This window comes from Heterodontus francisci, chromosome 33 (genome assembly GCF_036365525.1).
Source record: "Heterodontus francisci isolate sHetFra1 chromosome 33, sHetFra1.hap1, whole genome shotgun sequence".
Taxonomy (NCBI): Eukaryota; Metazoa; Chordata; class Chondrichthyes; order Heterodontiformes; family Heterodontidae; genus Heterodontus; species Heterodontus francisci.
Genome location: NC_090403.1, coordinates 45,779,658 through 45,806,305, shown reverse-complemented (window position 1 = coordinate 45,806,305; position 26,648 = coordinate 45,779,658). Strand labels below are relative to the sequence as shown.

At 43.3% G+C, this 26,648-nt stretch overlaps 1 protein-coding gene across 1 annotated transcript in view; it reads left to right on the top strand.

The window, feature by feature from the left end:
- The first annotated feature begins 3,523 nt into the window (after positions 1 to 3,523).
- The window catches only part of LOC137348166 (ORM1-like protein 3), a 37,626-nt gene continuing 14,501 nt past the window's right edge, over positions 3,524 to 26,648 (top strand). The window contains exon 1 of the mRNA XM_068013458.1: positions 3,524 to 3,696. The gene's annotated coding sequence lies outside the window, so the exon portion shown is untranslated. The remainder of the gene's footprint in view (positions 3,697 to 26,648) is intronic.

The following is a 26,648-nucleotide window of genomic DNA, read 5'->3' as shown; positions in this document are numbered from 1 at the left end:
AGGGGCATCTGTTGTTCGTGGCATTTCTCCTGTATCTGACGAAGGGAGAACAGCATGTCAATGGTCGATCTCTCTGCACGAAAGCCACACTATGCCTCAGGGTAGACACGCTCGGCCAGCTTCTGGAGCCTGTTTAAAGCGACTCGAGCAAAGACTTTCCCCACTATGCTGAGCAGGGGGATTCCACGGTAGTTGTTGCAGTCACCGCGGTCACCTTTGTTTTTATAGAGGGTGATGATATTGGCATCGCGCATGTCCTGAGGTACTGCTCCCTCATCCCAGCACAGGCAAAGCAGTTCATGGAGTGCTGAGAGTATAGCAGGCTTGGCACTCTTAATTATTTCAGGGGTAATGCTGTCCTTCCCAGGGGCTTTTCCGCTGGCTAGAGAATCAATGGCATCACTGAGTTCCGATTTTGTTGGCTGTACGTCCAGCTCATCCATGACTGGTAGAGGCTGGGCTGCATTGAGGGCAGTCTCAGTGACAACATTCTCCCTGGAGTACAGTTCTAGGTAGTGCTCAACCCAGCGGTCCATTTGCTTGCGTTGGTCAGTGATTATGTCCCCTGATTTAGATTTGAGGGGGGCGATCTTCTTGATGGTTGGCCCAAAAGCTCTCTTAATGCATCATCCACTGATGTTTCCGGTGTCTGAGGCCAGCTGAATATGACTGCATAGGTGTTGCCAGTAGTCATTTGCGCAGCGCCTGGCTGTTCTTTGTGCAGTGCTTCTGGCTGCTTTAAGTGCTACGGATGTTAACTCGCTGGGGGCTTTCTTGTAGTTCAACAGTGCAATGCGCTTAGCGGCTATGACAGGTTCCAGCTCTTCAAAATGAGATTGAAACCAGTCTGCATTTCTCTTCACACGTTTGCCATAGGTGGTCATTGCTGAGTCATAGATGGCGTCTCTGATGTGGGCCCACTTGGTCTCTGCATCCCCCATGGGAGTGTTTTGAAGGGCTTTTACAAGTGAATTTAGAAATTTTTGTAACAGCTGTGGATTAGAAATTCTGCTCGTGTTGATGCGCGGGTGGCCCTTCTGCTTGGAGTGATGCAGCTTCTTTGGTTTGAGTCTAGCCTTGCTGCACACCAGGGAGTGGTCGGTGTCGCAGTCCGCACTGTGGAAGCTGCGTGTGACTTGAACACTATTTAAGGAGGCTCGCCTTGTGACGATGAGGTCCAGCTGATGCCAACGATGCGATCTTGGGTGCCTCCACGAAACCTGATGACAGGGTTTAGTGTGAAAGAACGAGTTGGTGATGCAGAGGTTATGATAGGTACACAACTCAAGCAGTCTCTGTCCATTCTCATTCATCCTTCCAATGCCATAGCGCCCAAGGCAGGAGGGCCATGAGTCATGGTCGGCCCCAACCCTGGCATTAAAGTCCCCCAGCAGGAACAGATATTATGGAGTTCCTCGTAGAACTGATCTTTAGCTTCATGTGGGGAGCAGAGTGTTGGAGCATAGATGCTGAGTAGGTGTACTGGACCAGAGGCGGTGAGCAGTCGGATGGACAGTATGCGTTCCGAGCCATTTGAGGGAGGCTCTATCATGCTCAGCAAGGAGTTTCTGATGGCGAAGCCCACTCCATGCTGTCTTGGTTCTTCAGGATCCCTACCCTGCCAGAAGAAGGTGTAGTCTTGCTCTGTTAGAGATCCACTCGCAGGGAGGCGTGTCTCCTGAAGTGCTGCAATGTCTACATTGAGTCTACTGAGCTCGTTGTTTATGATGGCAGTCTTCCAAGAATCATTGATTTGTGTAAGGTCTTCCGACAGGCCAGGACACATAGTTCTGACGTTCCAGCTTGCAAAATGAAGGGCTGGTATCTTCTTTCCTTTTTTCGTGCTGTTTGGTGCGGTGTTGCAGTCCACTTTTCGGGCAATGACCCCGAGCTCCAAGCACCCATTGAAGCAGGTGGACTGTGGCGGGACAGAACCTTATTGACTGGGGGCTGCCCGGTTTGAGGTGGGCGGTAGCTGTCCAGTGAGGTACGATGACCTCTCCACCGACAAAGGCAACCCGTGGCACCCAATCTCTACGCCAATTAAGCTGGACTTATAACCCGTAACTGCTGCCTTCCGTGTTGTTTCGGTCGCTGTGAGGTGACTATGGAGTGACCTCTCCATGGCGCATGCCTGGGCGAATGTATGGAGGTTGTGAGTTGCCCAAGCGTCAAAACCCCCCTCTCGGCCTTTCTGGTGGGGTCCAAAGGAGTGCAGAGCACGACGTTTGGCACCAGTATGGCTGCAGGAACTGCAGGAAACATGCCAAAAGTGACACATGACCGCCTTCGGGGTTCCGCTCTGGATTTTCTGTTAGGGTTTACTCCCTTAGCCTTGGTCTCTCCCGAGATGCCCACAAGGCAGTGGGGTTGTTAGGGCCCCTACACAGGGGTAGGAGGATGCCGGTGTGAGGAGGGGGTGTAAGGGGGAGGGGTGGAGGGAAGGGGGTGCGAGGAGGAGCTGGGAAGGGGGCTGTAAGGGGGGAGGGGTGCAGGGGAAGGGGGTGCGGGGGGGAGGTGAGCTGGGAGAGTGGAGCTGGGAAGGGGGGGGAAAGGGGGTGCAGGTAATAAACCATTTCATCAGTTCCCACCATCGACGCCGGGAAAGCTCATCCGCGTCCTCCGGGAGGTGAGCGACAGCCTCGGGCGCCAGTATCAGCAGGAATTCGGTGACATTACGCTGCAGATGCACTACGAGCCTCACATCTCCCATGGGCGCTCTGAAGTTGTGGCCGAGGAGCCGTTCGTGGCTTTTTACATGTTCGTGGCACCTTTTTCTCAAGGCTTCCCCTCTGTAATAGTCTTATTACCCTAGGGTTCCGCTGCTCCTTCCTCTCTACAATGGACTTACCGCACGCCGTGGCCGCGGACAATCTGGACGATGGACTTATTAGTGACTATCCTATATTAAGGGTCCCATTTTCAGGGTTACGAGCCATGGCCAACAGCAGAACAAGTGAATTTTTGGTGGTGTTGGCGGAAAAGCTAGAACCGCGAAGGACAATGGCTGCTTATAGGCCGATGATCCTTTGGGAAGAGGATTTGTGTTTCCTTTAAAGCACACACGAGGAAGCCGATAGGAAACCACCTCATGTACTTTTCCCCTTGTCATATTGCTCATTTCCCATGGATGTTAAAAAATGGGAGGTTCTTATGAGCAACTGAAGGGGAAAGCACAGCACCATGACCTGGGCAGATTACCATGACTATTTTATATTTATGCCCTCTAGTTTTGGACTGCCCCTTGCAGCAGCTCCTCTAGGTTTGGGTGAGGTACTGAAGGCCAGAAGCACCTATGGAACTGCACCCCAGCAGCAAGAAAAAAAAAATCAGTGGCTTGAGGAGAGGACAAGAGGAGAAAATTCAAAGGACATTGATTTCTGCCTTTGCAGAGAAGAGAGAAAAGGAAATCCTCGCATGTGCTGGCGACCTCCCACCACCGAGCAGCAGTGTGCTGGCTGACTGCCTCATTCGATGGCGTCATCGTGTGATGACGTCACAGAAGGGTGACGTCTGGGAATGGGGCGGGGCAGAGAGGCACCGAGCCGAGGGAGGGAGGCAGAGACCTAGAGTGGAGTTCAAGAGGGAATAAGTGGCGAAAGGTCGGGGAAGAGCGAGAGAGAGAAAGAGGCTGATAGGAGCTAACGCTCGACCTTAGGGGCGTCCCGTGTCAAGACATTTACAGCCCATATCCAGGTAAGAGACGGAGGGACCTGAGCGACGCGCGGTTGTCAGGGGCAGGTTGTCCATTAAAGTAACAGGCCCTGAGGGGAGGGGGAGGGGAGACTGACTGGCTCCCTGCAAACTCTCACCAGCAATACAGCTTTAACCAGAGAATGGTCCTGTTGCAGCGAAGGAGGGCCTAGTTATTTGAGAAGAAGCAAACCTGGCTGCAGAGGAATTTTAAGGATGGGCAGATGAACTTCATTCTTTTCCCTTATTAAAAAACAAGTCAAAAAGTACTGCAGACTTTGCAGAGAGTGCATTAGCAATGTAAGGGACGTCTTACTGGAAAGGCCATGAGATTCTCTAGTTTTAACTTTGCATTATATTTGTTATTAATAGCCACTTTATTAGTTTTTGCTTGAAATTGTTACTTTTGGGTGAGGGGGTGTTGCAAATTGCTGATCTGATGGCCCACACTCAGGGCAGTCCTTGAAGTTGCATTGCTTGTTGCCACTGGAATTTCTCAGTCAGGAGCTGGACTGCAGATAAATGATGAATTTTGGTTCAATCCCAAAATAACTTCTTGTTGCCAGCAAAAACAAAAAGCATTGAGTGAATGAAAATTAAATTGTACTTGAGCTTGCCAAGGATTAGATGGTTAAGCCTTCATCTCCGGATGTGACATTGAGAACTCTGTGAATCCTGTTAAAGGGGAGGTGTTTCATTGTTCCTGGCTGAATTATTAAGACCTACTGTGGACGAGAAAAATATTGAGTGTTCTTGGTGCTGAATTTTTAGAAATTTGTTATAGAACCATAGAATGACACAGCACAGAAAGAGGCCATTTGTTCCATTTTTGCCTGTGCCAGCTGTTTGAAAGAGCTATCCAATTAATCCTGCTCCCCTGTTCTTTCCCCATAGCCTGCAATTTTTTGTTTTTCAAGTATTTATCCCTTTTGAAAGTTATTGTTGAATCTACTTTCACTACCTTTTCAGGCAGTACATTCCAGATCATAACACTTTTTTTTCTCCTCATATCGCCTCTCGTTCTTTTAAGAGTAGAATATGTTCAAGCAGACATATGGACTCCGCTCTAGTTTATGGCAGCTCAGAGATTAGCTTTTGATGCCTTGCACTTGAGCTTCTAAGGTTTCTATCTTGGATGACAGTTGTTTGGTTCAGAATGTTGAGAGGTTTGGGTGTCTGAAAGGGATGGTGAAATAAGCTAATAAATGAATCAATACCAGACTGTAATCATTTTAATGTTAAAATACTGCCACTATGCTTAAGCGAGGTTGTTTATCTCTCAACCTTCTCATTTTGTGTAAATGTTTTAACTGGAGAGCTTGCGATACATTTTTCTTCTCCCCTTTGTGTCTCAAAGGGACATTGGGGTATGTTTCCACTGGTGCTGTTTGATGTTACATTCAGGTACAGTTCTTAATGTGTGAACAGATAGTGTTGACAGGATATTTGATTATGAAAAACAAGGCAGCTAAGCCTGATCCTTTCCTCCCAAGTTCATTTTGCAATAAGACCTTCTGGATAGATGAGAAATGAGCAGATTGTCCTGGGCTAGGCACAGGACAGAGAAATTGTAGTGCAGCAACTGCTGCCCGGCCTTAGCACAGACCATGAATTTAACCTGCCAGAAATTGTGCATATGTGAATGTTGGTTCAGGGTAGGTTTAAGCTTGACAGTGATGCCTGTATGGTTGAATAGTCTGTTAATATAGACAGTGTAGGCTCAATTATAAAGAGTGACTTGTGGAGGACTTGTCAAACTGTATTTTACTTTGACCATTATCTGACATTTTTAACATAATTATCTCCCCTGACCTCAACTAGTGTTTTCCTATCTCCTTTATTTTTAAAGCTGTCTCCAAGAAGCTAATTACCTTTTCCCAGTCATAATCGTTAATTCAGTAATGTCCAGCAAAGTTTGTGCAATTATTGAACATTGCTGCTGTTTCTGTGAGGTTCTTCTAGTACCTTTCTTGCACTCCTGGATAGGATAGTTAAAAATAATTGTTGCTCTTACTCCCAACCTTTCTGTGCAATCTTGCTGATCCTGTTGAGTCCATTGCTTCTCTTTACATCCCCATTCTACAGTTTTATATTCCAATTCATTATTTCTCAAGATGTTAAAATGTTCCCTTTTTGCTTTCTCCAACCTCGATGCTGACCTGCACTATGGTCTTCAGCACTTAGTCATTATTGGCACGGAAGGGTGCCATTCAGCCCATCAAGTCCATGCCAGCTCTCTACAGCAAACCAGTCTGTCCCGTTCCCCCGCTCTATCCCCATAGCCCTACAAATTTATTTAACTTTAATTATATTAAATTATAAATTTAACTTAAGGTTGATTTTTAAAAAAAGTAAATTAAGCATCAGTCCTGAGATTCCTGGTGCACGGAGTGGGATTTTGCTGAACATTTTAGGTGCTGCAGCTAGCCCCTCCATGCTAGGGAAAGAGAGGAAAAAACCTTATTTATTTAATACAACTTGCGTACAAGAACATTCCGAAGTCCTTTATAAGGAAAAAGGTGGACTCTGAGGAAGAAGTACAGGAATGATATGGTCAAAAAGAGAGGTTTCCCTCTCCAGTAATTCCTCCTGAGGTGGGTGAATGTTGTTATCCCATGAGAACTGGATCAGGTTTATTATTGATGCTTGCTTTGATTGAGTAACTTGCTAATTTGCCCTATCCAGACTCTCTCAAGAATGGTGATTTGAGTGTGGCACCAAAGAGTATCAACATATCTGAAACTATACCCTGGAAGAGTGACTGCCTTAAGGAAAGGAGCAGGGCAAACAGTGTAGTGGAAGAAGAGGAGGGGAGAGCTTGCAGACCCATCTGCTTCTTATAACCCTTTTATTTTTCTCTCTTTCCCCCACCGCCCCAGACCCTAGAAAAAATGGTCTTTTAGTTGTTGCTTGTCTAACTTGGCACCGGAACCACATACAAACACCATTGTTGTATGACAAACTTGCAGTACTGGCTACAAATGCTGAAATGTGCTGTCATTGGAAAGAAACGAGGTACTAAATCACTATAAAACATGCTGCAAAATTCGATTGTGAAATTTTCTATTTGCCCACATTTCAGTATAAAATCTAGATTGTGAAACCCTGCAGTGTGTTTATATATTGCACTGGGGTATTTTTTTCAGTTGTACGTTCCATTTTATGTACACTACGTCATTTTTTTTAAGGAGAGACTGTGCTATAGTTCAGGTTTTATTTGTTATTGAGCACCTAGCGAAGCACTGTAGTGCAAGATGTTACTAAGATTGAAAAGAGTAGGAGCAATGATGAGGTAAATCAAGAAATGATTAAGTGATGCAATCTATGGTTTTAAAAGCCTCTGCATTTTATAAAAAGGGGAAGATTGAGGGAAATAAGAATTCCACATTTTTGAGATCCTGGGAATTTGTTTTTAGAAATATGCAAGCCGGACTGTTTTATTCTGAGTCAGGATTGTGCTTGTGTGGACACTTTCTCACAGATAATAAGATTGCACACTCAGCATGCTTGCCTATTAGTCTGTTTGGAATGTCTCCACTCCCAGCAATATGCTTTGAATCAGATAAAGTACTGGCACAAAGACTAGGCGGCGGAAAATGGTCTGAAAGAAAGTGTATTGACAGTGCTGGGATTCAGAATCTGTGGTGCATTACTATGCTGTATCTGACCCCCAATGACCTCTGAGTCTGTTTCTTTGATCACTGTTCTAGTTGCTGAACTAGTTTTGAGGGCTTTTGTGCCAAAATGAAACTTCATGGTGATTAGAGGCACATCATTTTCTTCATGTTGGTGACACTGGAGTTCTCCAATGCTGTCCTAGCCTGGGCATTGATTTTTGAACAGCAATAATAGCTGGCTGTTCCTGACTACCAGGGAATTTACGATTATTGATGGATTGCAGGATTTGTCCTCCAAGTAAATTTGTTTCATTCGTTAAATTCTTAGTACAGTACTGAAAGTTATTTGTGGAGGATGCTATTTCATTGTATTCTGCAATTTCTTGTCATCTTTATTGCAGTTGTTAAAGTAGAAGGTGTATGCTGCAGAATTTTTGGCAGCTATTGTGTTGCTTTATCGTAGTCAGCTAAGACACACTTTTGTAAGTAAGTCTTTTGTCCATCACAGGGTACTCTCATTAAAGGGCCTACTGGGGAAAAAAAGTGGTAATGCCAAGTAAGTCTGCGCTTTCGGGACAGGAGTGCAGTTACAGTACAAGGCTGTCACAATAATTACATTATCTTTTAAAAGAATGAGTAAATTAATTTTATGAATGTAAACAATTATACTGTCTTTGTTTACTTTACCCTGATACTTCAAATATCACTCTGCAGTTTATAGTTTTAGTAAAGTTGTAGTTGGAGCCCGCAGATCCAGAATGAGTTGCAGGATGTGATACAGCATCGGCACTCTTGAGCATAAGTAAAATCTTTAAAGTCTAGTCAATCTAACATGACTTTGAGACTTCCTCACGTGTGTTGTAAGCTCAGTGTTCCTATTTTGTACTCTTTTTTTTTTTAGTTAGCAGTGTGATGGACCATCCATCATGTTCCTCTTTTTCACAGCAATAATGTTTGCTTTCCTGTTCAGAAATTGTATCTCTGAATGATTACGTGGAAGTGCAACAATTAGGTTGGTCACTAAGGGACTATTCAAAATATCACCAATTTTATTCCTTCCTTTTCCATTTTCCTCCTCTATGCAGTTTTCCTGAATGCGTAGAATCCTTGCTGGGGCCAGTTACCCTTCATTTGTGAGCCTAAAGTTGGGAACTAAGCAGCTCTTCAAGCACAGAGCATCAGAGCTGAGTCCAATCATGAGATCATTTGTTTACAGTCCAGATTGGGAACCATTGCTGATTTTTTTTTTTCTCTCTCCTCCCAAACCCAGGGGCTGCCGCTAACCTCACCTAACCTGGGACAGATTTGGGTGGGGAGGCCAAGCCTGGGACTTTCCTGATCTCTAACTCAGTGCCTTGATCAGCTAAGCACCTTTTTTTTGAATGCTGAAACTCCCTGCCCCTTCTAAGCTAATGGTTTCCCAACTTTTATGTTTCAGACCCCTGCAAATATTGAGACTCTTTCAAGATCCCCTGACACAATCCAATAGACCCCTAGGAAATAGGAGCAAGAGTAGGCCGTTCAGCCCGTCGGGCCTGCTCCACCATTCAAATAGATCATGGCTGATCATCTACCTCGCTGCCATTTTTCCCCACTATCCCCATATCCCTTGATGTCATTAGTATCCAGAAATCTATGGATTTCTGTCTTAAACATGCTCAATGATTGAACTTCCACAGCCCTCTGGGGTAGAGAATTCACCACCCTTTGAGTAAAGAAATTCCTCCTCATCTCAGTCCTAAATGGCCTGCCTCTTATTCTGAGACTGTGTCCCCTGGTTCTAGACTCACCAGCCAGAGGAAACATCCTATCCACATCTATCCTACGCCCTGTAGAACCACCACCTTTAGAGCCACTGATACCAATTAGATTCTTCTGTAGTTTGCCATCTCTGATGCCTCCTGTGGATAGAAACTACAGTTGCAGTTTAGATCACCAAGGGTATGCTCAGCCAGCCAACAGAACCAGCCTAAAGTAAAGGCCTGCTACCTGACCCGGACCCGACGGGACCTGACGACATATGTCGGGTTCGGGTCGGGCCGCTCTTCTGGGTCTGGCCTTCGGGGTTGGGCCAGGTCTGGGTCGGGGGGACACAGCAGGAATTGCAGGCAAGTTTTAAAAACTTACTTGAGCTGGGAGTCCGGGACGTCAAGCAGGGAAACTCTGAGTCTGCGCAGTGAGCGTGTGAGTGTCTCTGAGACATCATCATGTTCATGCTGCAGCTTCCTGAAGATTGGGAGTCAGAAGGTAAGTAAAGGGAACATTGTGGGGGTTGGGCTTGGGTGGGGTAGGGCTCGGGGGTGGGGGGGGGGGGTGGGAAATGGAGGGACTCTGGCTGGGTCGGCTCGGGTCCGATGTGGTTCCGTCGGGTTCGGGTCGGGTTTTTGTTTTGTGACTTGAGCAGGCCTTTAGTCTAAAGGCATTTTCTCCAGCTGCTAAAGAACAGTTCCAAGCAGAGCTGCTGATTTCTGGAATTGATCTCCAAGACCATTATCCTATATCTCCCCACCCACCCCCAATGCTTCACATGTAACACCACAGAGGCCTTGCAGAAAAGCCCCATTGTGTTCTCATCTGTATTTTGCAGATGATTCATTCACTTTTTGTTTCCTTCCCCCCCCCAATTCCTTGTGTCTCAGTCCAAGGTTGCTGTGTCCAGTCATTGCCATCCTGAGATTTGCTAACTCAGTGCAGGTTAGGTATTGAACCCTCCCACTTTTTTAATAGATTTATTTATTGTTTCATTCTTCTCTTCAACCTCATCCCCCACCCTAAAAACACAGCCCTGAAGTATATATCTTGTACTAGCTGCTGGTAAATGAGCTGCTGTAACTTTTTATTTCAAATATTTCTCTTCCCTTTGCTGGAATGTCTAGGTTTGGTGACATACAGAGATCAAGAACTACTATTTTGTGCAACTACAGATCAAACCCACATCCTGATACTGGAGCATAAATATGGCATGCTACGTGTCACTTCCATTAACTTTTCTCTGTGGCCTTTGTAGCTAGAGATGGAACTATGGCTGTGTATTAAATCCATCAGTTTCGTAGGAAATAGGAGCAGACAAGGCCCCTCAGGCCCGCTCCCCCATTCAGCCATATCATGGCTTATCTTCTACCTCAACACCATTTTCCCACACTATCCCCATATCCCTTGATATCTTTAATATCTATTGATCTCTGTCTTGGATATACTCAACGACTCAGCCTTCAGAAGCCATCTCTTCCCTCTTTTCATGAACTTCCAAATTGTTTTGAGTTTTTCCTTTTGGGGGTGAATAAAATTAATTTGCTGAATTTTTTCAATTAATTCTGCTTCATTTTGGTTTACTTTAAGATAGTAGCTAGCGAGAAGCTGGTGAGTAACTAGAAATATAAGCCATCACTAAGGCAAATCATGGGACAGGTTGTCAGAAATGCTCCATCCATCAATATCGGCGACCATGCTCTGGAAGTGGTTCAAGAGTTCACCTACCTAGGCTCAACTATCACCAGTAACCTGTCTCTCAATGCAGAAATCAACAAGTGCGTGGGAAAGTCGTCCGCTGCTATGTCCAGACTGGCCAAGAGAGTGTGGGAAAATGGCGCACTGACATGGAACACAAAACTCAGTGTATCAAGCCTGTGTCCTCAGTACCTTGCTGTATGGCAGCGAGGCCTGGACAACGTATGTCAGCCAAGAGCGATGTCTCAACTCATTCCATCTTTGCTGCCTCCGGAGAATCCTTGGCATCAGGTGGCAGGACCGTATCTCCAACGCAGAAGTCCTCGAGGCGGCCAACATCCCCAGCTTATACACACTACTGAGTCAACGGCGCTTGAGATGGCTTGGCCATGTGAGCCGCATGGAAGATGGCAGGATCCCCAAGGACACGTTGTACAGCGAGCTCGTCACTGGTATCAGACCCACCGGCCATCCATGTCTCCACTTCAAAGATGTCTGCAAACGCAACATTGACCACAAGTCGTGGGAGTCAGTTGCCAGTGATCGCCTGAGCTGGCAGACAGCCATAAAGGCGGGGCTAAAGAGTGGCGTGTCGTAGAGACTTAGCTGTTGGCAGGAAAAACAGATGCGCAAGGAAGGAGCCAACTCTGTAACAGCCCCAGCAACCAATTTTATCTGCAGCGCCTGTGGAAGAGTCTGTCACTCCAGGCGCTGCTTCACAAACCACTGACCACCTCCAGGCAGTTACCCATTGTCTCTCGAGACAAGGAGGCCAGAGAAGAAGACTAAGGCAAATGATGTGGAGTGGTAGCACAGAAATGTGTACCCTCTAGCATGATTTGTGGCCTGAGTATCACAATTGTGCATTAAAAAACTAATGATGCATGTGTAAGTAACAGTTTCTGAGTGATAAAAGCACTTGCTATAACAAATCACTTGTATTCTTGGTTTTTATTTATTTTGAAAATAATGTAAAAATAGCACCCAGTTTATCCAGGATTCTGGCATGTTCAGTCATGTCCTTGCTCAGTATGAGACCATGATAGAAAGTTGTCTGTCATTTTAATTGTCCACTCCACTCTCACTCTGACCTCAGCCTCCTGCACTGTTCCAATAAAGCTCGAGGGGCAAGCACCTCATCTTTTGATTCAGCACTTTATAGCCTTTAGGATTCTACATTTACTTCAACAATTTTAGATCATATCCTCTGCCCCCATTTTTTGGTGCAGCAGCTATTGGTAATGGTTCTGCTATTCCCATTTACACCCTCTATACCCATTAACATCTCCATTTGCCTTGCACCATCATCCCTTTTGTGCCTTCCACCGTTGACCTTTCCTTTAGTTCTTCCCTCCACTACCACCTTTTCCCTGCCTTTGTACTTGCTTAAAACCTGTTAGGCATGTCTAACCTTTTCCAGTTATGAAACCATTGACCTGAAACTTTAACTCTGTTTCTCTCTCTCTCCACAGATGCTGCCTGGCCTGCTGAGTACTTCCAGCATTTTCTATTTTAACTTTAGTTTACTTCATTTCTAAATCATTCTGGAATCGGCAGGAAAAGAAACACATTGTGGGTTTTTGGTTCTATGTGACGAACAGCTTGGTCCCAGTTTCCATTCCCAGTCTGCTGTGCCTGGATGATAATGGGCCTCTGCAAATAGTTTCCTTGCTCCTGGATCAGGGAGGGGAAAATCAGACTATCGGTTGACCCCTGTGCATGTATGTAGATTCCATAGGACAGGATTGGGTCAGATTTCATACCCTGTGCAGTCAAATGTCTTGCCCACCATCTAAAAGGAAGAATGGGAAGTGGGGCAAGGTACTGGAGGATGCATAGTGCCCAGGAAATCATCTTCCTACAAGAAATCAGTGCTTTAAGGAGATGGAGAGGAGGGTTTTCAAAAGCAATGAGAAATGGAGATGACATTCCACCTAATTGGGGAATGTCATTTAATGTCCTACTGAGGGTTGAAAGTTGAAAGTTTAGATGTGCATTTTTTAAGCTGCCAACCTGATGAAACATTCCCTTCTCCTGCCAACTGTAAGAAGCATTGTGTGTCAAGATCGTCATGCAGGGCCCCACCTGCCAAGAATAAGGCACATTAATTTCACCACGTGGACATTAAACTTCAAATTGTTGCTGAGAAGAGGAGAAGGACTATTACAAGGGTTTGCCAAGCCCCTGGCTGGAAAGACATTTTTTGCATACTAGCAGACAGTGTTGGAACAAAGGAGCTACCCTCTCTCCCAATACACAACTGCTGTGGTCAGACCAGTTTAGTCACATGATTAACTGGCTGTTGCAGGAATTTGAACTAACCACAGTGTTTTGAACTGAGACAGAAAGCTGCTGGCTCCTGGATTGAGAACATCTCTCTCCTGTCTGCTCATCTCTTTCTCTCCAGCTTTGGAATCCATTGAAGACACACAAACCTCAAGAGAGAAAAGTCTCCTACAGTGAGCAAGGTTTAAGAAGAATACTGGCCCCAATGAAAAGCAAGAACTACCTACAAAAGAACTACAGTAAGCTCGAAGCACTGTAACAAGAAACTCTTCAGAGATTGCCTCAAACGTCTCCACTTTATTTTTCTCCTCTTTTCTGTCTCTATTTGCATGTGCGTATCGCAAATGCATGCTAGCATGGGGCGCGGCGTGTATCTGTAGGCATTAACCAAATTAGAGTTTTAAGTTTTAGTAAATTTTGCTTTTTTAAACCTAAGAGAGCCTGTTTGTGCTCATTTCTGCATCACCAACTCATTCTTTCACACTAAACCCTGTCACCAGGTTTCTTGGAGGCACCCAAGATCATGTCGTTGGCACCAGCTGGACATCATCGTCACAAGGCGAGCCTCTTTAAACAGCGTTCAAATCACACGCAGCTTCCACAGTGCGGACTGCGACACCGACCACTCCCTGGTGTGCAGCAAGGTTAGCCTCAAACCAAAGAAGCTGCATCACTCTAAGCAGAAGGGCTGCCTGCGCATCAACACAAGCAGAATTTCTCATCCACAGCTGTTACGTAAGTTTCTAAATTCACTTGAGAAAGCCCATCCTACAGGGGATGCAGAGACCAAGTGGGCCCACATCAGAGACGCCATCGCTGACTCAGCAATGACCACCTATGGCAGACGTGTGAAGCGGAATGCAGACTGGTTTCAATCTCACGTTGAAGAGCTGGAACCTGTCATAGCCGCTAAGCGCATAGCACTGCTGAACTACAAGAAAGCCCCCAGCGTGTTAACATCCATAGCACCTAAAGCAGCCAGAAGCGCTGCACAAAGAACAGCCAGGCGCTGCGCAAATGACTACTGGCAACACCTATACAGTCATATTCAGCTGGCCTCTGACACCGGAAATATCAGAGGAATGTATGATGGCATTCAGAGAGCTTTTGGGCCAACCATCAAGAAGATTGCCCCCCTCAAATCTAAATCAGGGGACACAATCACTGACCAACGCAAGCAAATGGACCTCTGGGTGGAATACTACCTAGAACTGTACTCCAGGGAAAATGTTGTCACTGAGACCGCCCTCAATGCAGCCCAGTCTCTGCCAGTCATGGATGAGCTGGACGTACAGCTAACAAAATCGGAACTCAGTGATGCCATTGATTCTCTAGCCAGCGGAAAAGCCCCAGGAAGGACGGCATTACCCCTGGAGTACAGTTCTAGGTAATGTTCCACCCAGAGGTCCATTTGCTTGCTTTGGTCAGTGATTGTGTTTGGGATCATCTTCTCCCTGCTGCTCTCACATGCGTTCAGGTCTTCAGAAGAAGGAATTTTCCTCCACACAAGATCAGGTGGCAGGTTGTTCAACCTTGCCCCTCTTAGAGCGAAGACCAAAGTACGGAAAGTCCTCATCCGGGAACTCCTCTTTGCTGACGATGCTGCATTAACACCTCACACTGAAGAGTGTCTGCAGAGACACTAACCATCAGCCTCAAGAAAACGAACATCATGGGACAGGACGTCAAATGCCCCATCCATCAATATCGGCGACCACACTCTGGAAGTGGTTCAAGAGTTCACCTACCTAGGCTCAACTATCACCAGTAACCTGTCTCTCAATGTAGAATTCAACAAGCGCATGGGAAAGGCTTCCTCTGCTATGTCCAGATTGGCCAAGAGAGTGTGGGAAAATGGCGCACTGACACAGAACACAAAAGTCCAAGTGTATCAAGCCTGTGTCTTCAGTACCTTGCTCTACGGCAGCGAGGCCTGGACAACGTACGTCAGCCAAGAGCAACGTCTCAATTCATTCCATCTTCACTGCCTCCGGAGAATCCTTGGCATCAGGTGGCAGGACCGTATTTCCAACACAGAAGTCCTCGAGGCGGCCAACATCCCCAGCATTTACACCCTACTAAGCCAGCGGCGCCTGAGATGGCTTGGCCATGTGAGCCGCATGGAAGATGGCAGGATCCCCAAGGACACATTATACAGAGAGCTCGTCACTGGTATCAGACCCACCAGCCATCCATGTCTCCACTTTAAAGCCGTCTGCAAACGCGGCATGAAGTCCTGTGACATTGATCACAAGTCGTGGGAGTCAGTTGCCAGCAATCGCCAGAGCTGGCGGGCAACCATAAAGGCGGGGCTAAAGTGTGGCGAGTCGAAGAGACTTAGCAGTTGGCAGGAAAAAAGACAGAAGTGCAAGGAGAGAGCCAACTGTGTAACAGCCCCGACAACCAATTTTATCTACACCTGTGGAAGAGTCTGTCACTCTAGAATTGGCCTTTATAGCCATTCCAGGCGCTGCTTCACAAACCACTGACCACCTCCAGACGCTTACCCATTGTCTCTCGAGACGAGGCCAAAAGAAGAATTGGAAAGCGATGAACAAGGATTGACCAAGGGGGAGCTCAAAACACGATGTCCTTAAAATTAAATCCTGTTACAGTAAGACCAGGTGAAAGCTGAAAGGGACCCCTAGACACCTTTGTCATCTAGTCATAACAGGATGAAATTAAGTATAACTTCCACACTAGCCCAGTCTCTTCAGTGGGTCAGTAGAATGTGTGCAGTTTTCTAGAACAGTATGTCCTAGCTGTTGCAAAATCATTTTCTTTGGTTCTTTGGTACTGAAGGCAAATTGTATAAGTTTGCATTCACTAATTCAACTTAAACATTCCAAGCTAGAATATAATTGAATTCTGAAACTATTTTTCTCATTTTTTGCTTCATCATTTTTTGTTTACCATTACAGGCCAATGTATGTATACCTATCTTAATCCAATTAGAACAAAAACCACAGTAATGTGAGTTTGCATCCTAATTTCTCAAAATGTGTACATGAGTCTTGCTGCCTACTGGAAGAAGAAAAAAATGTGAGGTGAGACACCTTGCATCCCTTCAGCACATTTCTGATTGCCTGACCTAGGAGCAGCACTGGTAGAAGTCAGGGCACTTGTGGTCTGACTGGGGCGCCTGCTGATCCTCAGTTTGTTAATGATCCTAGCTGACTTTTGCGCTGTTTAGCCAGAATTTCCCACCAGTGGTTACTCTTGCTGCAGAGATTAAGGATGTTTCAGAATATTGTATGAATCGTTAAGATGACTTTCACATAATTGAACCCATGTTAAGGATGAAAACTTACGTTGAGGATACAGTTAACATTTTGCTGCAAAGTACCCACTGTTAAATCAACAATCAAGCCAAAAAGACTTCTCATAATTCGTGTTTTAGGAAACCCAGAAGATCCTGATCACAGTGCACTTATTTATTCTGACAGGCCTTTTTTTGTCTGAGCATAGCATCCTGATTTGAAAGAGCACATTGGATCAAGTTTGTTTAAAGTCTTAATTTTGCTGATGTTTATGGAAAATAGTAAGTAAGCACTTCATTCTGATTAATCATCTTTGAAATGTCTTGACATTTTTCTACAGAAAAAGCACTGTATAAATGCCAGTTGTTATACCACGCATCCTGCAATGCTTTGCAGTGATTCAGATGTAACTTCCCATTATCTCCTGTAGATTCTCTGCACACTTTTTGATCAGGAGAAGCTTCCATTAGCCTTGTTTGCTGCCTAGATCCCTTCCTCAAAGAAGCAGTCAGTGTCCATGACTGTAGAAATTTGTGTAAGGGAGTCGTCCAAGTGGACAGAAGGAGAAAAAAAATTTTCTCTGAGAAATAAGTTAAGTATTTCTAGGTTTAAGGAATTAAATAAGACTTCTGGATGTCAGGCGGGCTATGATGGACATGGTTCTTTATTAACTGAGCTTTTGGATGAGATGTTAAACTGAGGCTGCATCTGTGTTCTCAGGTGGACATAAAAGATCCTATGGCACTATTCAAGGAAGAGCACGGGGAGTTATTCCCAGTGTCCTGGCTAATATTTATCCCTCAGTCAACATCATTTAAATTGATTATCTGGTCATTGTCACATTGCTGTTTCTGGCAGTTTGCCGTGTGCAAATTGGCTGCTGCGTTTCCTACATTACATCAGTGACTACACTTCAAGAGTACTTTATTGCTTGTAAAGTGCTTTGGGATGTCTTGAGGCCATGAAAGGTGTTACATAAATACATTTTTTTTTCTTGATGAGGTGGAAACTTGTGTTTTGTATATATAATCTAGCATGCTTTACTTTTGGTTTGTACAAATGTTCATGGGTTGCCTTAAATATCATCAAAGAACCAAACATCATATTAATTTAAGAATAGAACTAAATGATCTGGGTGTCTAATTTACGTGCAAGGCTTTGTCACCAGGGTGTACTTAACTTTTGTATGTAATGCATTTAATATGGCTGAGCTAAGGACTTTGAGTTTCCATTGCATATAGGTTACGTGGAGATTACTGCCCTTGAAAGTATTTTATTACTTAACTGCTCTCAATATGGAAAAGGGAACAATTAATCACTATATATAAATAACTACGTACTTTGAGTTACATTGCTCAATTGTTAAACTGTTGATATGAGTGCTGTTGCATTTGACATTTCTTTCTAGATTACTGGGTGTGAGGTTTTGGGGAGTGATTGTGTAACTTCATTATGGCTAGCTGTGTACCTACCCATTGTTTTCCTGGAGGAAGTGCTTCTGGGTGGCCCTGAACTAACTGGTCAGGCAGATTGTGTTGGAGATGGGATGAGGACTTTATGTGCTCTTTATTTCTTTGTCCTCATGCAAGGCTACATTTGCTTGTTTTCATATTCCAGTGACTAGGAGAAATTTTAATATGCATTAGACTGTTCTCCTGGACAGTTTTTTTTAATTGATACTAGAGGTTGAGAGTTCATTGTGGCTAATAGTTATAGTGCTGAGCTGGGCTAGACACAAGGCAGCTATTGGGCTGCTGTTTGTCCAAGGTGAGTTTCCACTTTGGGAGATGCAACAGCTCTAGAGTTTTAATTTGTATGGGTGTCAAAGAGTCCCTTAATATTTCCTGAATGTTCATAGTCTCAGTTTTCCCATTGAATGACGGAAAGTACTCGCCCCTTGCTGTAAAGAGGGGATAGACATTGGCTTTCTCCAGAATGCCCATTTGTGTCCAGCCAAACATGAAAAGCTTGAATGGGAATGGGTAGACAACTGTCTTGATCTCCCCATTCATTTTCTGAGCCTTCCATTTTAGCTGAATAAACCTTGACAGATGGGCAGGGTTGATACATTCTATTTCTGTTGTGTTATAGGCAATAAACATTCTCTCTTTCTTCCCCCCCCTCCCCCCTCTCTTATTTATCACTGAGACTTTCTTGTTCTGGCTTCATTAATATGCCTACACCAAATAGAGATGGAGATTTTTTAATGCTCCCTGGTTAAGCCCCCTCCCCTACTGTAACTCTGGTGTTTATCTGGTGGATGAGTGCTGATTGATTCAAGTTATATTTTCTGTTCAGAAATCCTATTCAAGGATTGATTCTATTAAACTTCTGAAATCTGAGATGTTGAGGTTGGTTCTGTCAGGCCCTTTGTTTATGCTGCAATGATTTCTAAACCTGATGACGCCAGGGCGATGAAGGAGGTTGAGCAGATAACACCTTAATATGTCCTCCTTTGATCCTCAACTTTTTCCTCTGCTGTGGGAACATTTTGCAATTATCTTTAATACAAGGATATCTGTTAGGATAGCATTCCTTTTGCTCTGGGAATTGGTCTAATTTATTATTGTCTGCACCTCCAGCAAAAGGTACGGACTTCCAAACTTTGGGAGGAGCAGATTCAATTGTTCCAATAAGTCCGTAAGTTGAATCAGACACTAGAGGTCTTTGTGAGGCCCAGAAAGAAATAGCGGACAAATCAGGCTGCTGAATATGTCCTGAGAATGTAGCAGGGCAGTCAGGCCATCCAATAGATAGCTTAGCTGATTTATTCATCTGTAAGTTAGAACCCAGAGCATCCTCATATATTCTTCAGAACAATTCCCTGATGCACTGATGAAGCCGCTTTGGATGTGGCCATATATGTGGATGAGCTACTCCACAGCATAACCTCAATACTAATTAGACTCCTGACCAAGATAATTTTCACTTTTGACATTTACAAGATGATGCTCAATTTGGCTCCTCTACTCTTGAAACTGTCTATTGGGATTACTTGTTCTACCACCCACCCCCAACCACCCCCACATGCTGAGAGTGATGCTTTGATTGCTTTTGCTTTTTTTAAAAAGCAGATTAAAAACAATGTTTCCTGTGTGTGCCTTCAAGTATCATATTTCTCTTGAATCATGACTAATATTTTCTCAAAATCTTTGTAGTTCATCTGAATAATTGGGTTTCCAAATTATTTCATCCTGATAGACATCATATCTCCTGCAATATTTTATTCATTCACAGAATGTGAGCATTGCTGGCAAGTTATTTATTACCCATCCCTAATTGACCTGGAGAAGTTGGTGGTGAGCCACCTTCTTGACAGCTGCCGTCCGTGTGGTGAAGGTACTTCCCCAGTGCTATTGGGTAGGGAGTTCCAGGATTTTAACCTAGTGACAATGAAGGAGTGGTGATATATTTCTAAGACACGATAGTATGTGATTTGGAGGGGATCTTAGTGGTCTTCCCATGCATCTACTGCCCTTGTCTTTCTAGGTGGTAGACATCACAGCTCGAAGAAGCCTTGGCGAGTTACTGCAGCGCATTTTGTAGATGGTACACACTGCAGCCAATGCGTGCTGGTGGTGGATGGGTTACCAATCAAGCAGGGTGCTTTGTCCTGGATGGTGCTCAACTTCTTAAGTGTTGGAGTTGCACTCATCCAGGCAAGTGGGATCACATTCCTGACGTGCCTTGTAGGTGATGAAAAGGTTTTGGGGAGTCAGGAGGTGAGTCACACACTGTAGAATACCTAACCTCTGATCTGCTCTTATAGCCATTTATGTGGTTTGTCCAGTTAAGTTTCTGGCCAGAGGTGACCCCCCCCCCCCCCCCCCCCCCCCAAAACCAGGGATGTTGATGCGAGTGTATTTGATGATGGTAATGACATTGAATGTCAAGGGAAGGTGATTAGACAGACTCTTGTTGGAAATGGTCACTGTCTGGCACTTGTGTGGCGTCACTGTTGCGTCCCACTTATCAACCCAAGGCAGAATGTTGTGCAGGTATTGATGCATGCAGGCATGGACGGCTTCGTTATCTGAGCAGTTGAGAATGGATTGTGCAATCATCAGCAAACATCTCCGCCACTGACCTTATGGAGAAAAGGTCATTGATGAAGCAGCTGAAAATGGTTGGGCCTGGGGTATTGCCATGAGGAACTCATGTAGCGATGTCCTGGGGCTGAGATGATTGACCTCCAAAAGCCACAACCATCGTCTTTTGTGCAAGGTATAACTCTAGCCAGTGGAGAGTTTTCCCCGATTCCCACGGACTTCAGTTGTATCAGGTGAATATAGCCCGACCCCCTCTTTTATTGCTGATGAGGCATTTATTACAATAGAATGGCCTTTATTGCAAGGGATGCTGGAGCTTCCTGCTTTTTCTCCACTCTGGACATTTAACTGACGAGCAAAAAAAGCAGTACCTCCATAGTACAATACTGTTAACAAAAGTCACCTTTGCAAGAAGTTGCCAATGCATGAAGGATTATTCTAATGTTGGCTTGCTTATAATGTTACAAGTTTTTTGTGACAGAACTTTATCCCTCTCCTTTTTTATTTTCTCTTTTTCTGTGCATTTGGATGTCCCATTGCCATCTTTGTGCAGTGTGGTCACAGCCCTTTGTTAAGGCTGCTCCCTTTAGAGATCCACGAGCATGGACTGGATAACTAACTCCAATTTTTCCTCAGTCGGAAAGGAGAAGTGGGTGATGTATGTTAATACTGACCATCACACTGTTGAGGAATTATGGACAATAATATGAATACATCCTGCCAGGGCAATGGTAATTCAGCATACCTCATTGCCCAGTGTATTGAGCAAATAGAAATTGTTTTCCATTTACCTTTGCATTATAATCTTTAAAAATGTAGCTCATCTTGATGGTCTTTGATCTGATTTGGGTACTGCGACAGATTATGATAGTAAACCTGTACATAGTGCTTCAAGGAAAACAGTGGGTGGAAGAGATGAGAGAATGATGCTTAATCTCAGATTATAAACTTAATTCAGTTGTTACTACATCAGGATACAATTCAGCATAATTTTGTGCATTAGAATTCAATGCTAGTGTTTTTGGTGCGGGATAAATGCTGATTTCTGAAGCTACCTGCTCTATTCAGAAAGCTGGTACATTCTCAGCAGTTCTAACCTCTATTTGATGCAGCACAGAACTACTATGTCTTTGTTTTGCCACCTGATTATGTTTGTATAGGCACATTGTCTTTAGGAATTTGGGATTTGGAAACCAAGAGCAGTTTACAAAGCAGCAGAGCTTAGAGTATCCAAGGTAACGGCAGAAACGAGAATCGATTGTGAATTTTTATAAACAGCTGATTTTGGAGAGTTTCAGAAGAATGATTCCTGCGTAAAAAAGGTCTGGCTGCTGCTTAGCGTTGTCTAGGTCTAGCTTTGATCCATTTCCTTCTGGAGCAAACCAGACTCTTTATAGAGTCAAATATCCAAAGGATATCTTTGGCTTACTTTTCAAGTCTGCAATGTGTACTTTTTGATGTCTGGATTACTTAAACTTCTTGAGATTATTTAACTCTGTAAGCAGTTTTGAATTCCAGAAATAGCAGCTGAATTGTTCTGTGCTTTTTATTCAGGTATCATATGCAATTCCCACTAGAAAGTAGTGATAGGGTTTGAAATTTTAATGCTTATGTTCACTTGAGCTGTGTGCAATACACAGTTGTACAATGACAGATTTGGAGAGAGCATTTTGAGCCGTATTCCAAAGTATTGAATCCGACACGACTGTTCTACTGCCTATGAAAATGGATCAAGCTGCAGTCTGATCTTAAAATGGTGGCTGTGATAGGAATGCAGCTTCACTTGTAACTTTTTCAAAGCATTTTTAAATCAGTAGATGTCCGGTGCTAAATGAAGGAATGCAATTCCTTTAGAACTAAAATCTTCAGGAAAAATAATCCTAGCTACTGAAACATTAACATTTTGGTGTAGCTGTTATAGCCTCATGGATTGTGACTATTTTTATTCTAAATTTCAGTATTTAAACTGAATATAATCTAGGCTGGAGTGCAAGTCCAGTGAACCTACTATCTGTTCACAGTTGACTTTGAACCCATGAATATATGGGATATGTCTCTGCTTGTAGTACACCCTGAATATTTAAAAAAAAAACTTGCATTTATGTAAAAGCCTTTCATGACATCAGGACATCCCAAAAAATGCTTTACAGCCAATGATGTCATTTTGAAGTGTTTATATATAAGCATGTGATACTTGATCCCCCGGTGTACCATAATAGGCTTCCTTATTTTATCTACATTTTTCTTAAATCTCTGTGGCAGAAAATTAGAATGCTGTGACTCATTTTAACTCGGCCCAGATTATAGAGTAGAAGTCCCCTCTCCCTGTTGGCTGCAAGAATCCTGTGTCATGTGTGCACAGTCCAATTCAATATCATCAAATTGCCTGAATCACCACTAAATCCAGTCAGGCCTCCACAGCGTTGGATGTGGAAAATGGAAATGTTACAACAGGAGGTGATTTATGTGATTAGATTGTGGCATGCAATAAGTGTTCGGGGTAACTTACAACTTACTTTGCATTGAGCCAGCTGAATGCTGGTATGCTGAATGTGGAAAGTTTTTCCATTTCCTCGCCCTAATGTTCTTGGATCTTGAAGAGTATTCATTCAATCCCTAAAGAGGGAAAGTTGTTAGGCAGCAGAACCATAGGTAAGGTTCAAAGATGTAGATGAGTATTAAGAATCAGATAATTTTGGACTCTTAACAATCTAAAATATGGAGTTAGACTTTTGAACTAAATTTCTTTTCACAGAGGGTTTTAAAAAAAGATTGTGCAACATATTTTCAGCCTTAAAATGGTCAATGCAATGGATAATGGGTATAGGTAGATTTCATTAACTTTAGTAATTTTTAGACAACGGGACGTAGATTGAAGACAGGCCATGTTCCTTGTCAAAAAATCATCATGCTTTTAAAGTGATACTTTATAGCATTTTATTCAGTTTCTGTCAAAAATAACTGAAGGATATTCATTGTTTGTTGGCTATCTTAAGATAAATTGCTACCCTCAGAATTTTTGAGTTGGTTTAGTTGGAGATCTTGACCTTGTTGTGCATCATATATTGAAGGGAGTAGGTTTCATTGGCTTAGTCACTTTTTCCTTATCTAAGATTCCAGTGGTGGGGAGAGAGTAAGGCATCATTACCCTCATTTCCTAACTCTCCTTTCTCCCCCTCCCTCTTCCCTCCCACCCCCCCCCCCCCCCCACGCCAAAACAACAAAGGAGATTGCTCCAAATTTGTGCGTTTTTGATGATGTGGACAGTTCTTTGGGTACAGAATTACCTTCTTAAGCAGCTGTGCTAGCATCAAGTGTGATATGTTCTAATGTTCATATCTTTGTACCTTGAAGATTTCCCTTTAATCGAGCTTTCAGATTTTAGGAAACTTTCCTTGATGTGATTTAAACTTCCTTTCTCACCTACCAGGGTTGAATGCATCTAGCCACAGTTCTAGCATTGATCTCAGTTTTCAGGGCGGCACCAAGCAGACAAACAGATGCTTTCCCTGTAAGAAATTAAAAATAAGGATATATGAGCTGGGCCATTTTTGTATGCCTCCTAGCAACCAGTCACAGAAAGACAGAGTCCAATGAATAGGTGGCCTACCTCACCCCTTGGCGAAGGTGTGATGTATGGTCGAATGAAGTGCAAATCTAATTTATCAAAATATAGCCTTCCTGTGAAGATTGTTGCATTTCAGGACAAATGATATGCAAAATAGCGAAAATGTTTGTATAGGATCAGAAAATTCTACATTGACAGGTCACTAGTCCATAAAAAAGAAATTAGATTTGAAGGTTGTGATGCATCGTTTAAATATCACTGCACAATTAATTATCATACTTTGTAATGTAGGGCAACATTAAAATCTTCTAAATTAGAATCACTGGTAGGGTACAGGTTTATCTTTCCTCTGTAAAAGAGCTTATGATCTCCAAGTATTGCTATGACACGATACTGAGAGGGAGACCAGACACCTTTCTGCAGTGAGATTGAAAGTCATAGGAGGCTGCACTACCTTGCCATTATGTACTTCCTATTATCTCACCAAAAGCATGTTGGCAAACTGGGTCATCAGTATCAGGCGAGAGAAACTCCTGGAAGCTATCCAACTGCAGCCTACTTGCTGATAATTTGAAGTCTTTTTTTTTTGCACTGAAAAATATTTGAATTAACCTGTAATTTTAATTAAGGACTGCAAATAACACATAAAAGGGGGAATTTAATACTTATAAAATTGAATAACCAGATCACTTGAAATAAGTGACTGAATTAAAAGGAGTATTGGATTCTTTGATTCCAAGCTAGACAAATCAATTTTGGAAAACTGTAATAAAAGCAAAATACTGCAGATGCTGGAAATTTGAAATAAAAACAAATGCTGGAAATACTCAGGTCTGGCAGCATCTGTGGAGAGAGAAGCAGAGTTAACGTTTCAGGTCAGTGACCCTTCATCAGAACTGGCAGAGCCAGAAATGTAATAGGTTTTAAGCAAGTAAAGCAGGGGTGGGGCAAGGGAGAACAAATGTGAAGGTGTTGATTGGACAAGGTCACAGAGAATAACTGACCAGAAGGTCATGGAGCAAAGGCAAATGGTATGTTAATGGTGTCGTGAAAGACAAAGCGTTAGTACAGAGAGGGTGTTAATTGACAGAAAACTGAACAGCCTGGCCCTAAGCACAAACATGAAAAAAGTGGGTAGGCACAGCAGAAACAAACTAAACAAACTAAAATAAGATAAACACATAAAAATACATAAAGAAAAAATAACTAAAAATAAAAAGAGGGAGCCTGTCATGCTCTGAAATTATTGAACTCAATGTTTTTATTAGAAAACTCTGTGCTGTCCTGTCAACAGTGTAGATTCCCGAAAGCCCCAAGTTAATTCCTGAAAAAATCTGTGTTCCAGAATTTAGGTTTACCTCCTGAAAAGTGGTGTTGGAATTCCAGAGCATTTTAAGTTAGAGTTGCAAGTTCTTTCACATTTTGTTTTCACCACTGCTCCCTAATTGTTGGAATTAGGATTTGTTGGTGCTGTAGGAAAGTGAGTCATTGGGGATGTACAAGAGCAGATATCTAAACATGGCCCACGTGCCATAGTTTGGACACCTCTGCCTTATATTTGGTACTCTGCAAGTTAGTATAAATGTACAATTTGATGCATAGCAGTTGCTATCTGTGCTAGTGATTGTGACAACAGAAACTGGCAATTGTTACATTCAGATATTATTATGTGACATAACTGTCTATTGCAATGTCAACTTAAACTTGAGTGTAAAGTATTGTGTAAGGAAGAGCTTCTTGCAGATAAACTTTATCAGTAAGTTTACTTATTGAATTGAACCTTGCTTTAATAGATAGAGATGAGGAAGGCAGATTAGCCTGTCCAAGCTCAAATGTTCGCAGTATACTACTTTTGAAACAAAAACTGCATGATTGCTTTTCACCAAGGCAGTTCCAGTTTCTTTTTCTTGGTCCACTTTGTCGGGGTAAAAATTATAATCATGTAATACCTTCCGTGTTCAGGAAAATTGACTTATTAGCTCTGTTGTACCAATAATATGAATGCAGCTATGTCTAGATTGTACAGAGCAGGCTAGTACAGAATTTTCTGTACAAGGGAATTCGATTGTATTTAGCCACTTAATATCATTGATGCTATTTATAGTCTGTTCTGTAGAATTTAATTGCATATTTCTCTGCACAATACCAATGGCAATTTTTTATTGGTATTCTGTAGATCAGATCAACCGTGATATTGAATGGCGAAGCAGGCTCGATGGGCTAACTGGCCTACTTCTGCTCCTAGTTCTTTTCTTATTTACTTATTCCATGAACAGTAAAGACCTTATGTGAAAAATTCACAAAGTGACCATGATTCTCAAGTTGAATAACCTAGATACTGCTGTGTTACCAATTGTGTGTATCTCTCTTTAATTGATCATAGTTGGTGTAAATTGTGCATGTGGCTGGCCAACTGACAAAATGTCTACCACATCAATACATAGGATATGAAGATCACAAAAACTGACCCAAGTGTGAGTTGTGCACTGCATTTTACAGTACCGTTGTTTGAGTTCTGAAAGTGTGATTAATTTCAGTGTTGCTGGGCTACTGAGGGTGAGAAAATCAACAAGGATTTCTGCTTTTGATCTCTTTGCCATGACCCTTGATGTGCATATGTATATGTTGAGTTAGTGCTTGATCAGACCCCAGCTGATGAACGCTGCCTAAACTTTCTCATGAAAGGCTGTTTTGTGGGAAGGTACCAATAATACCTCCTCATAAGTCA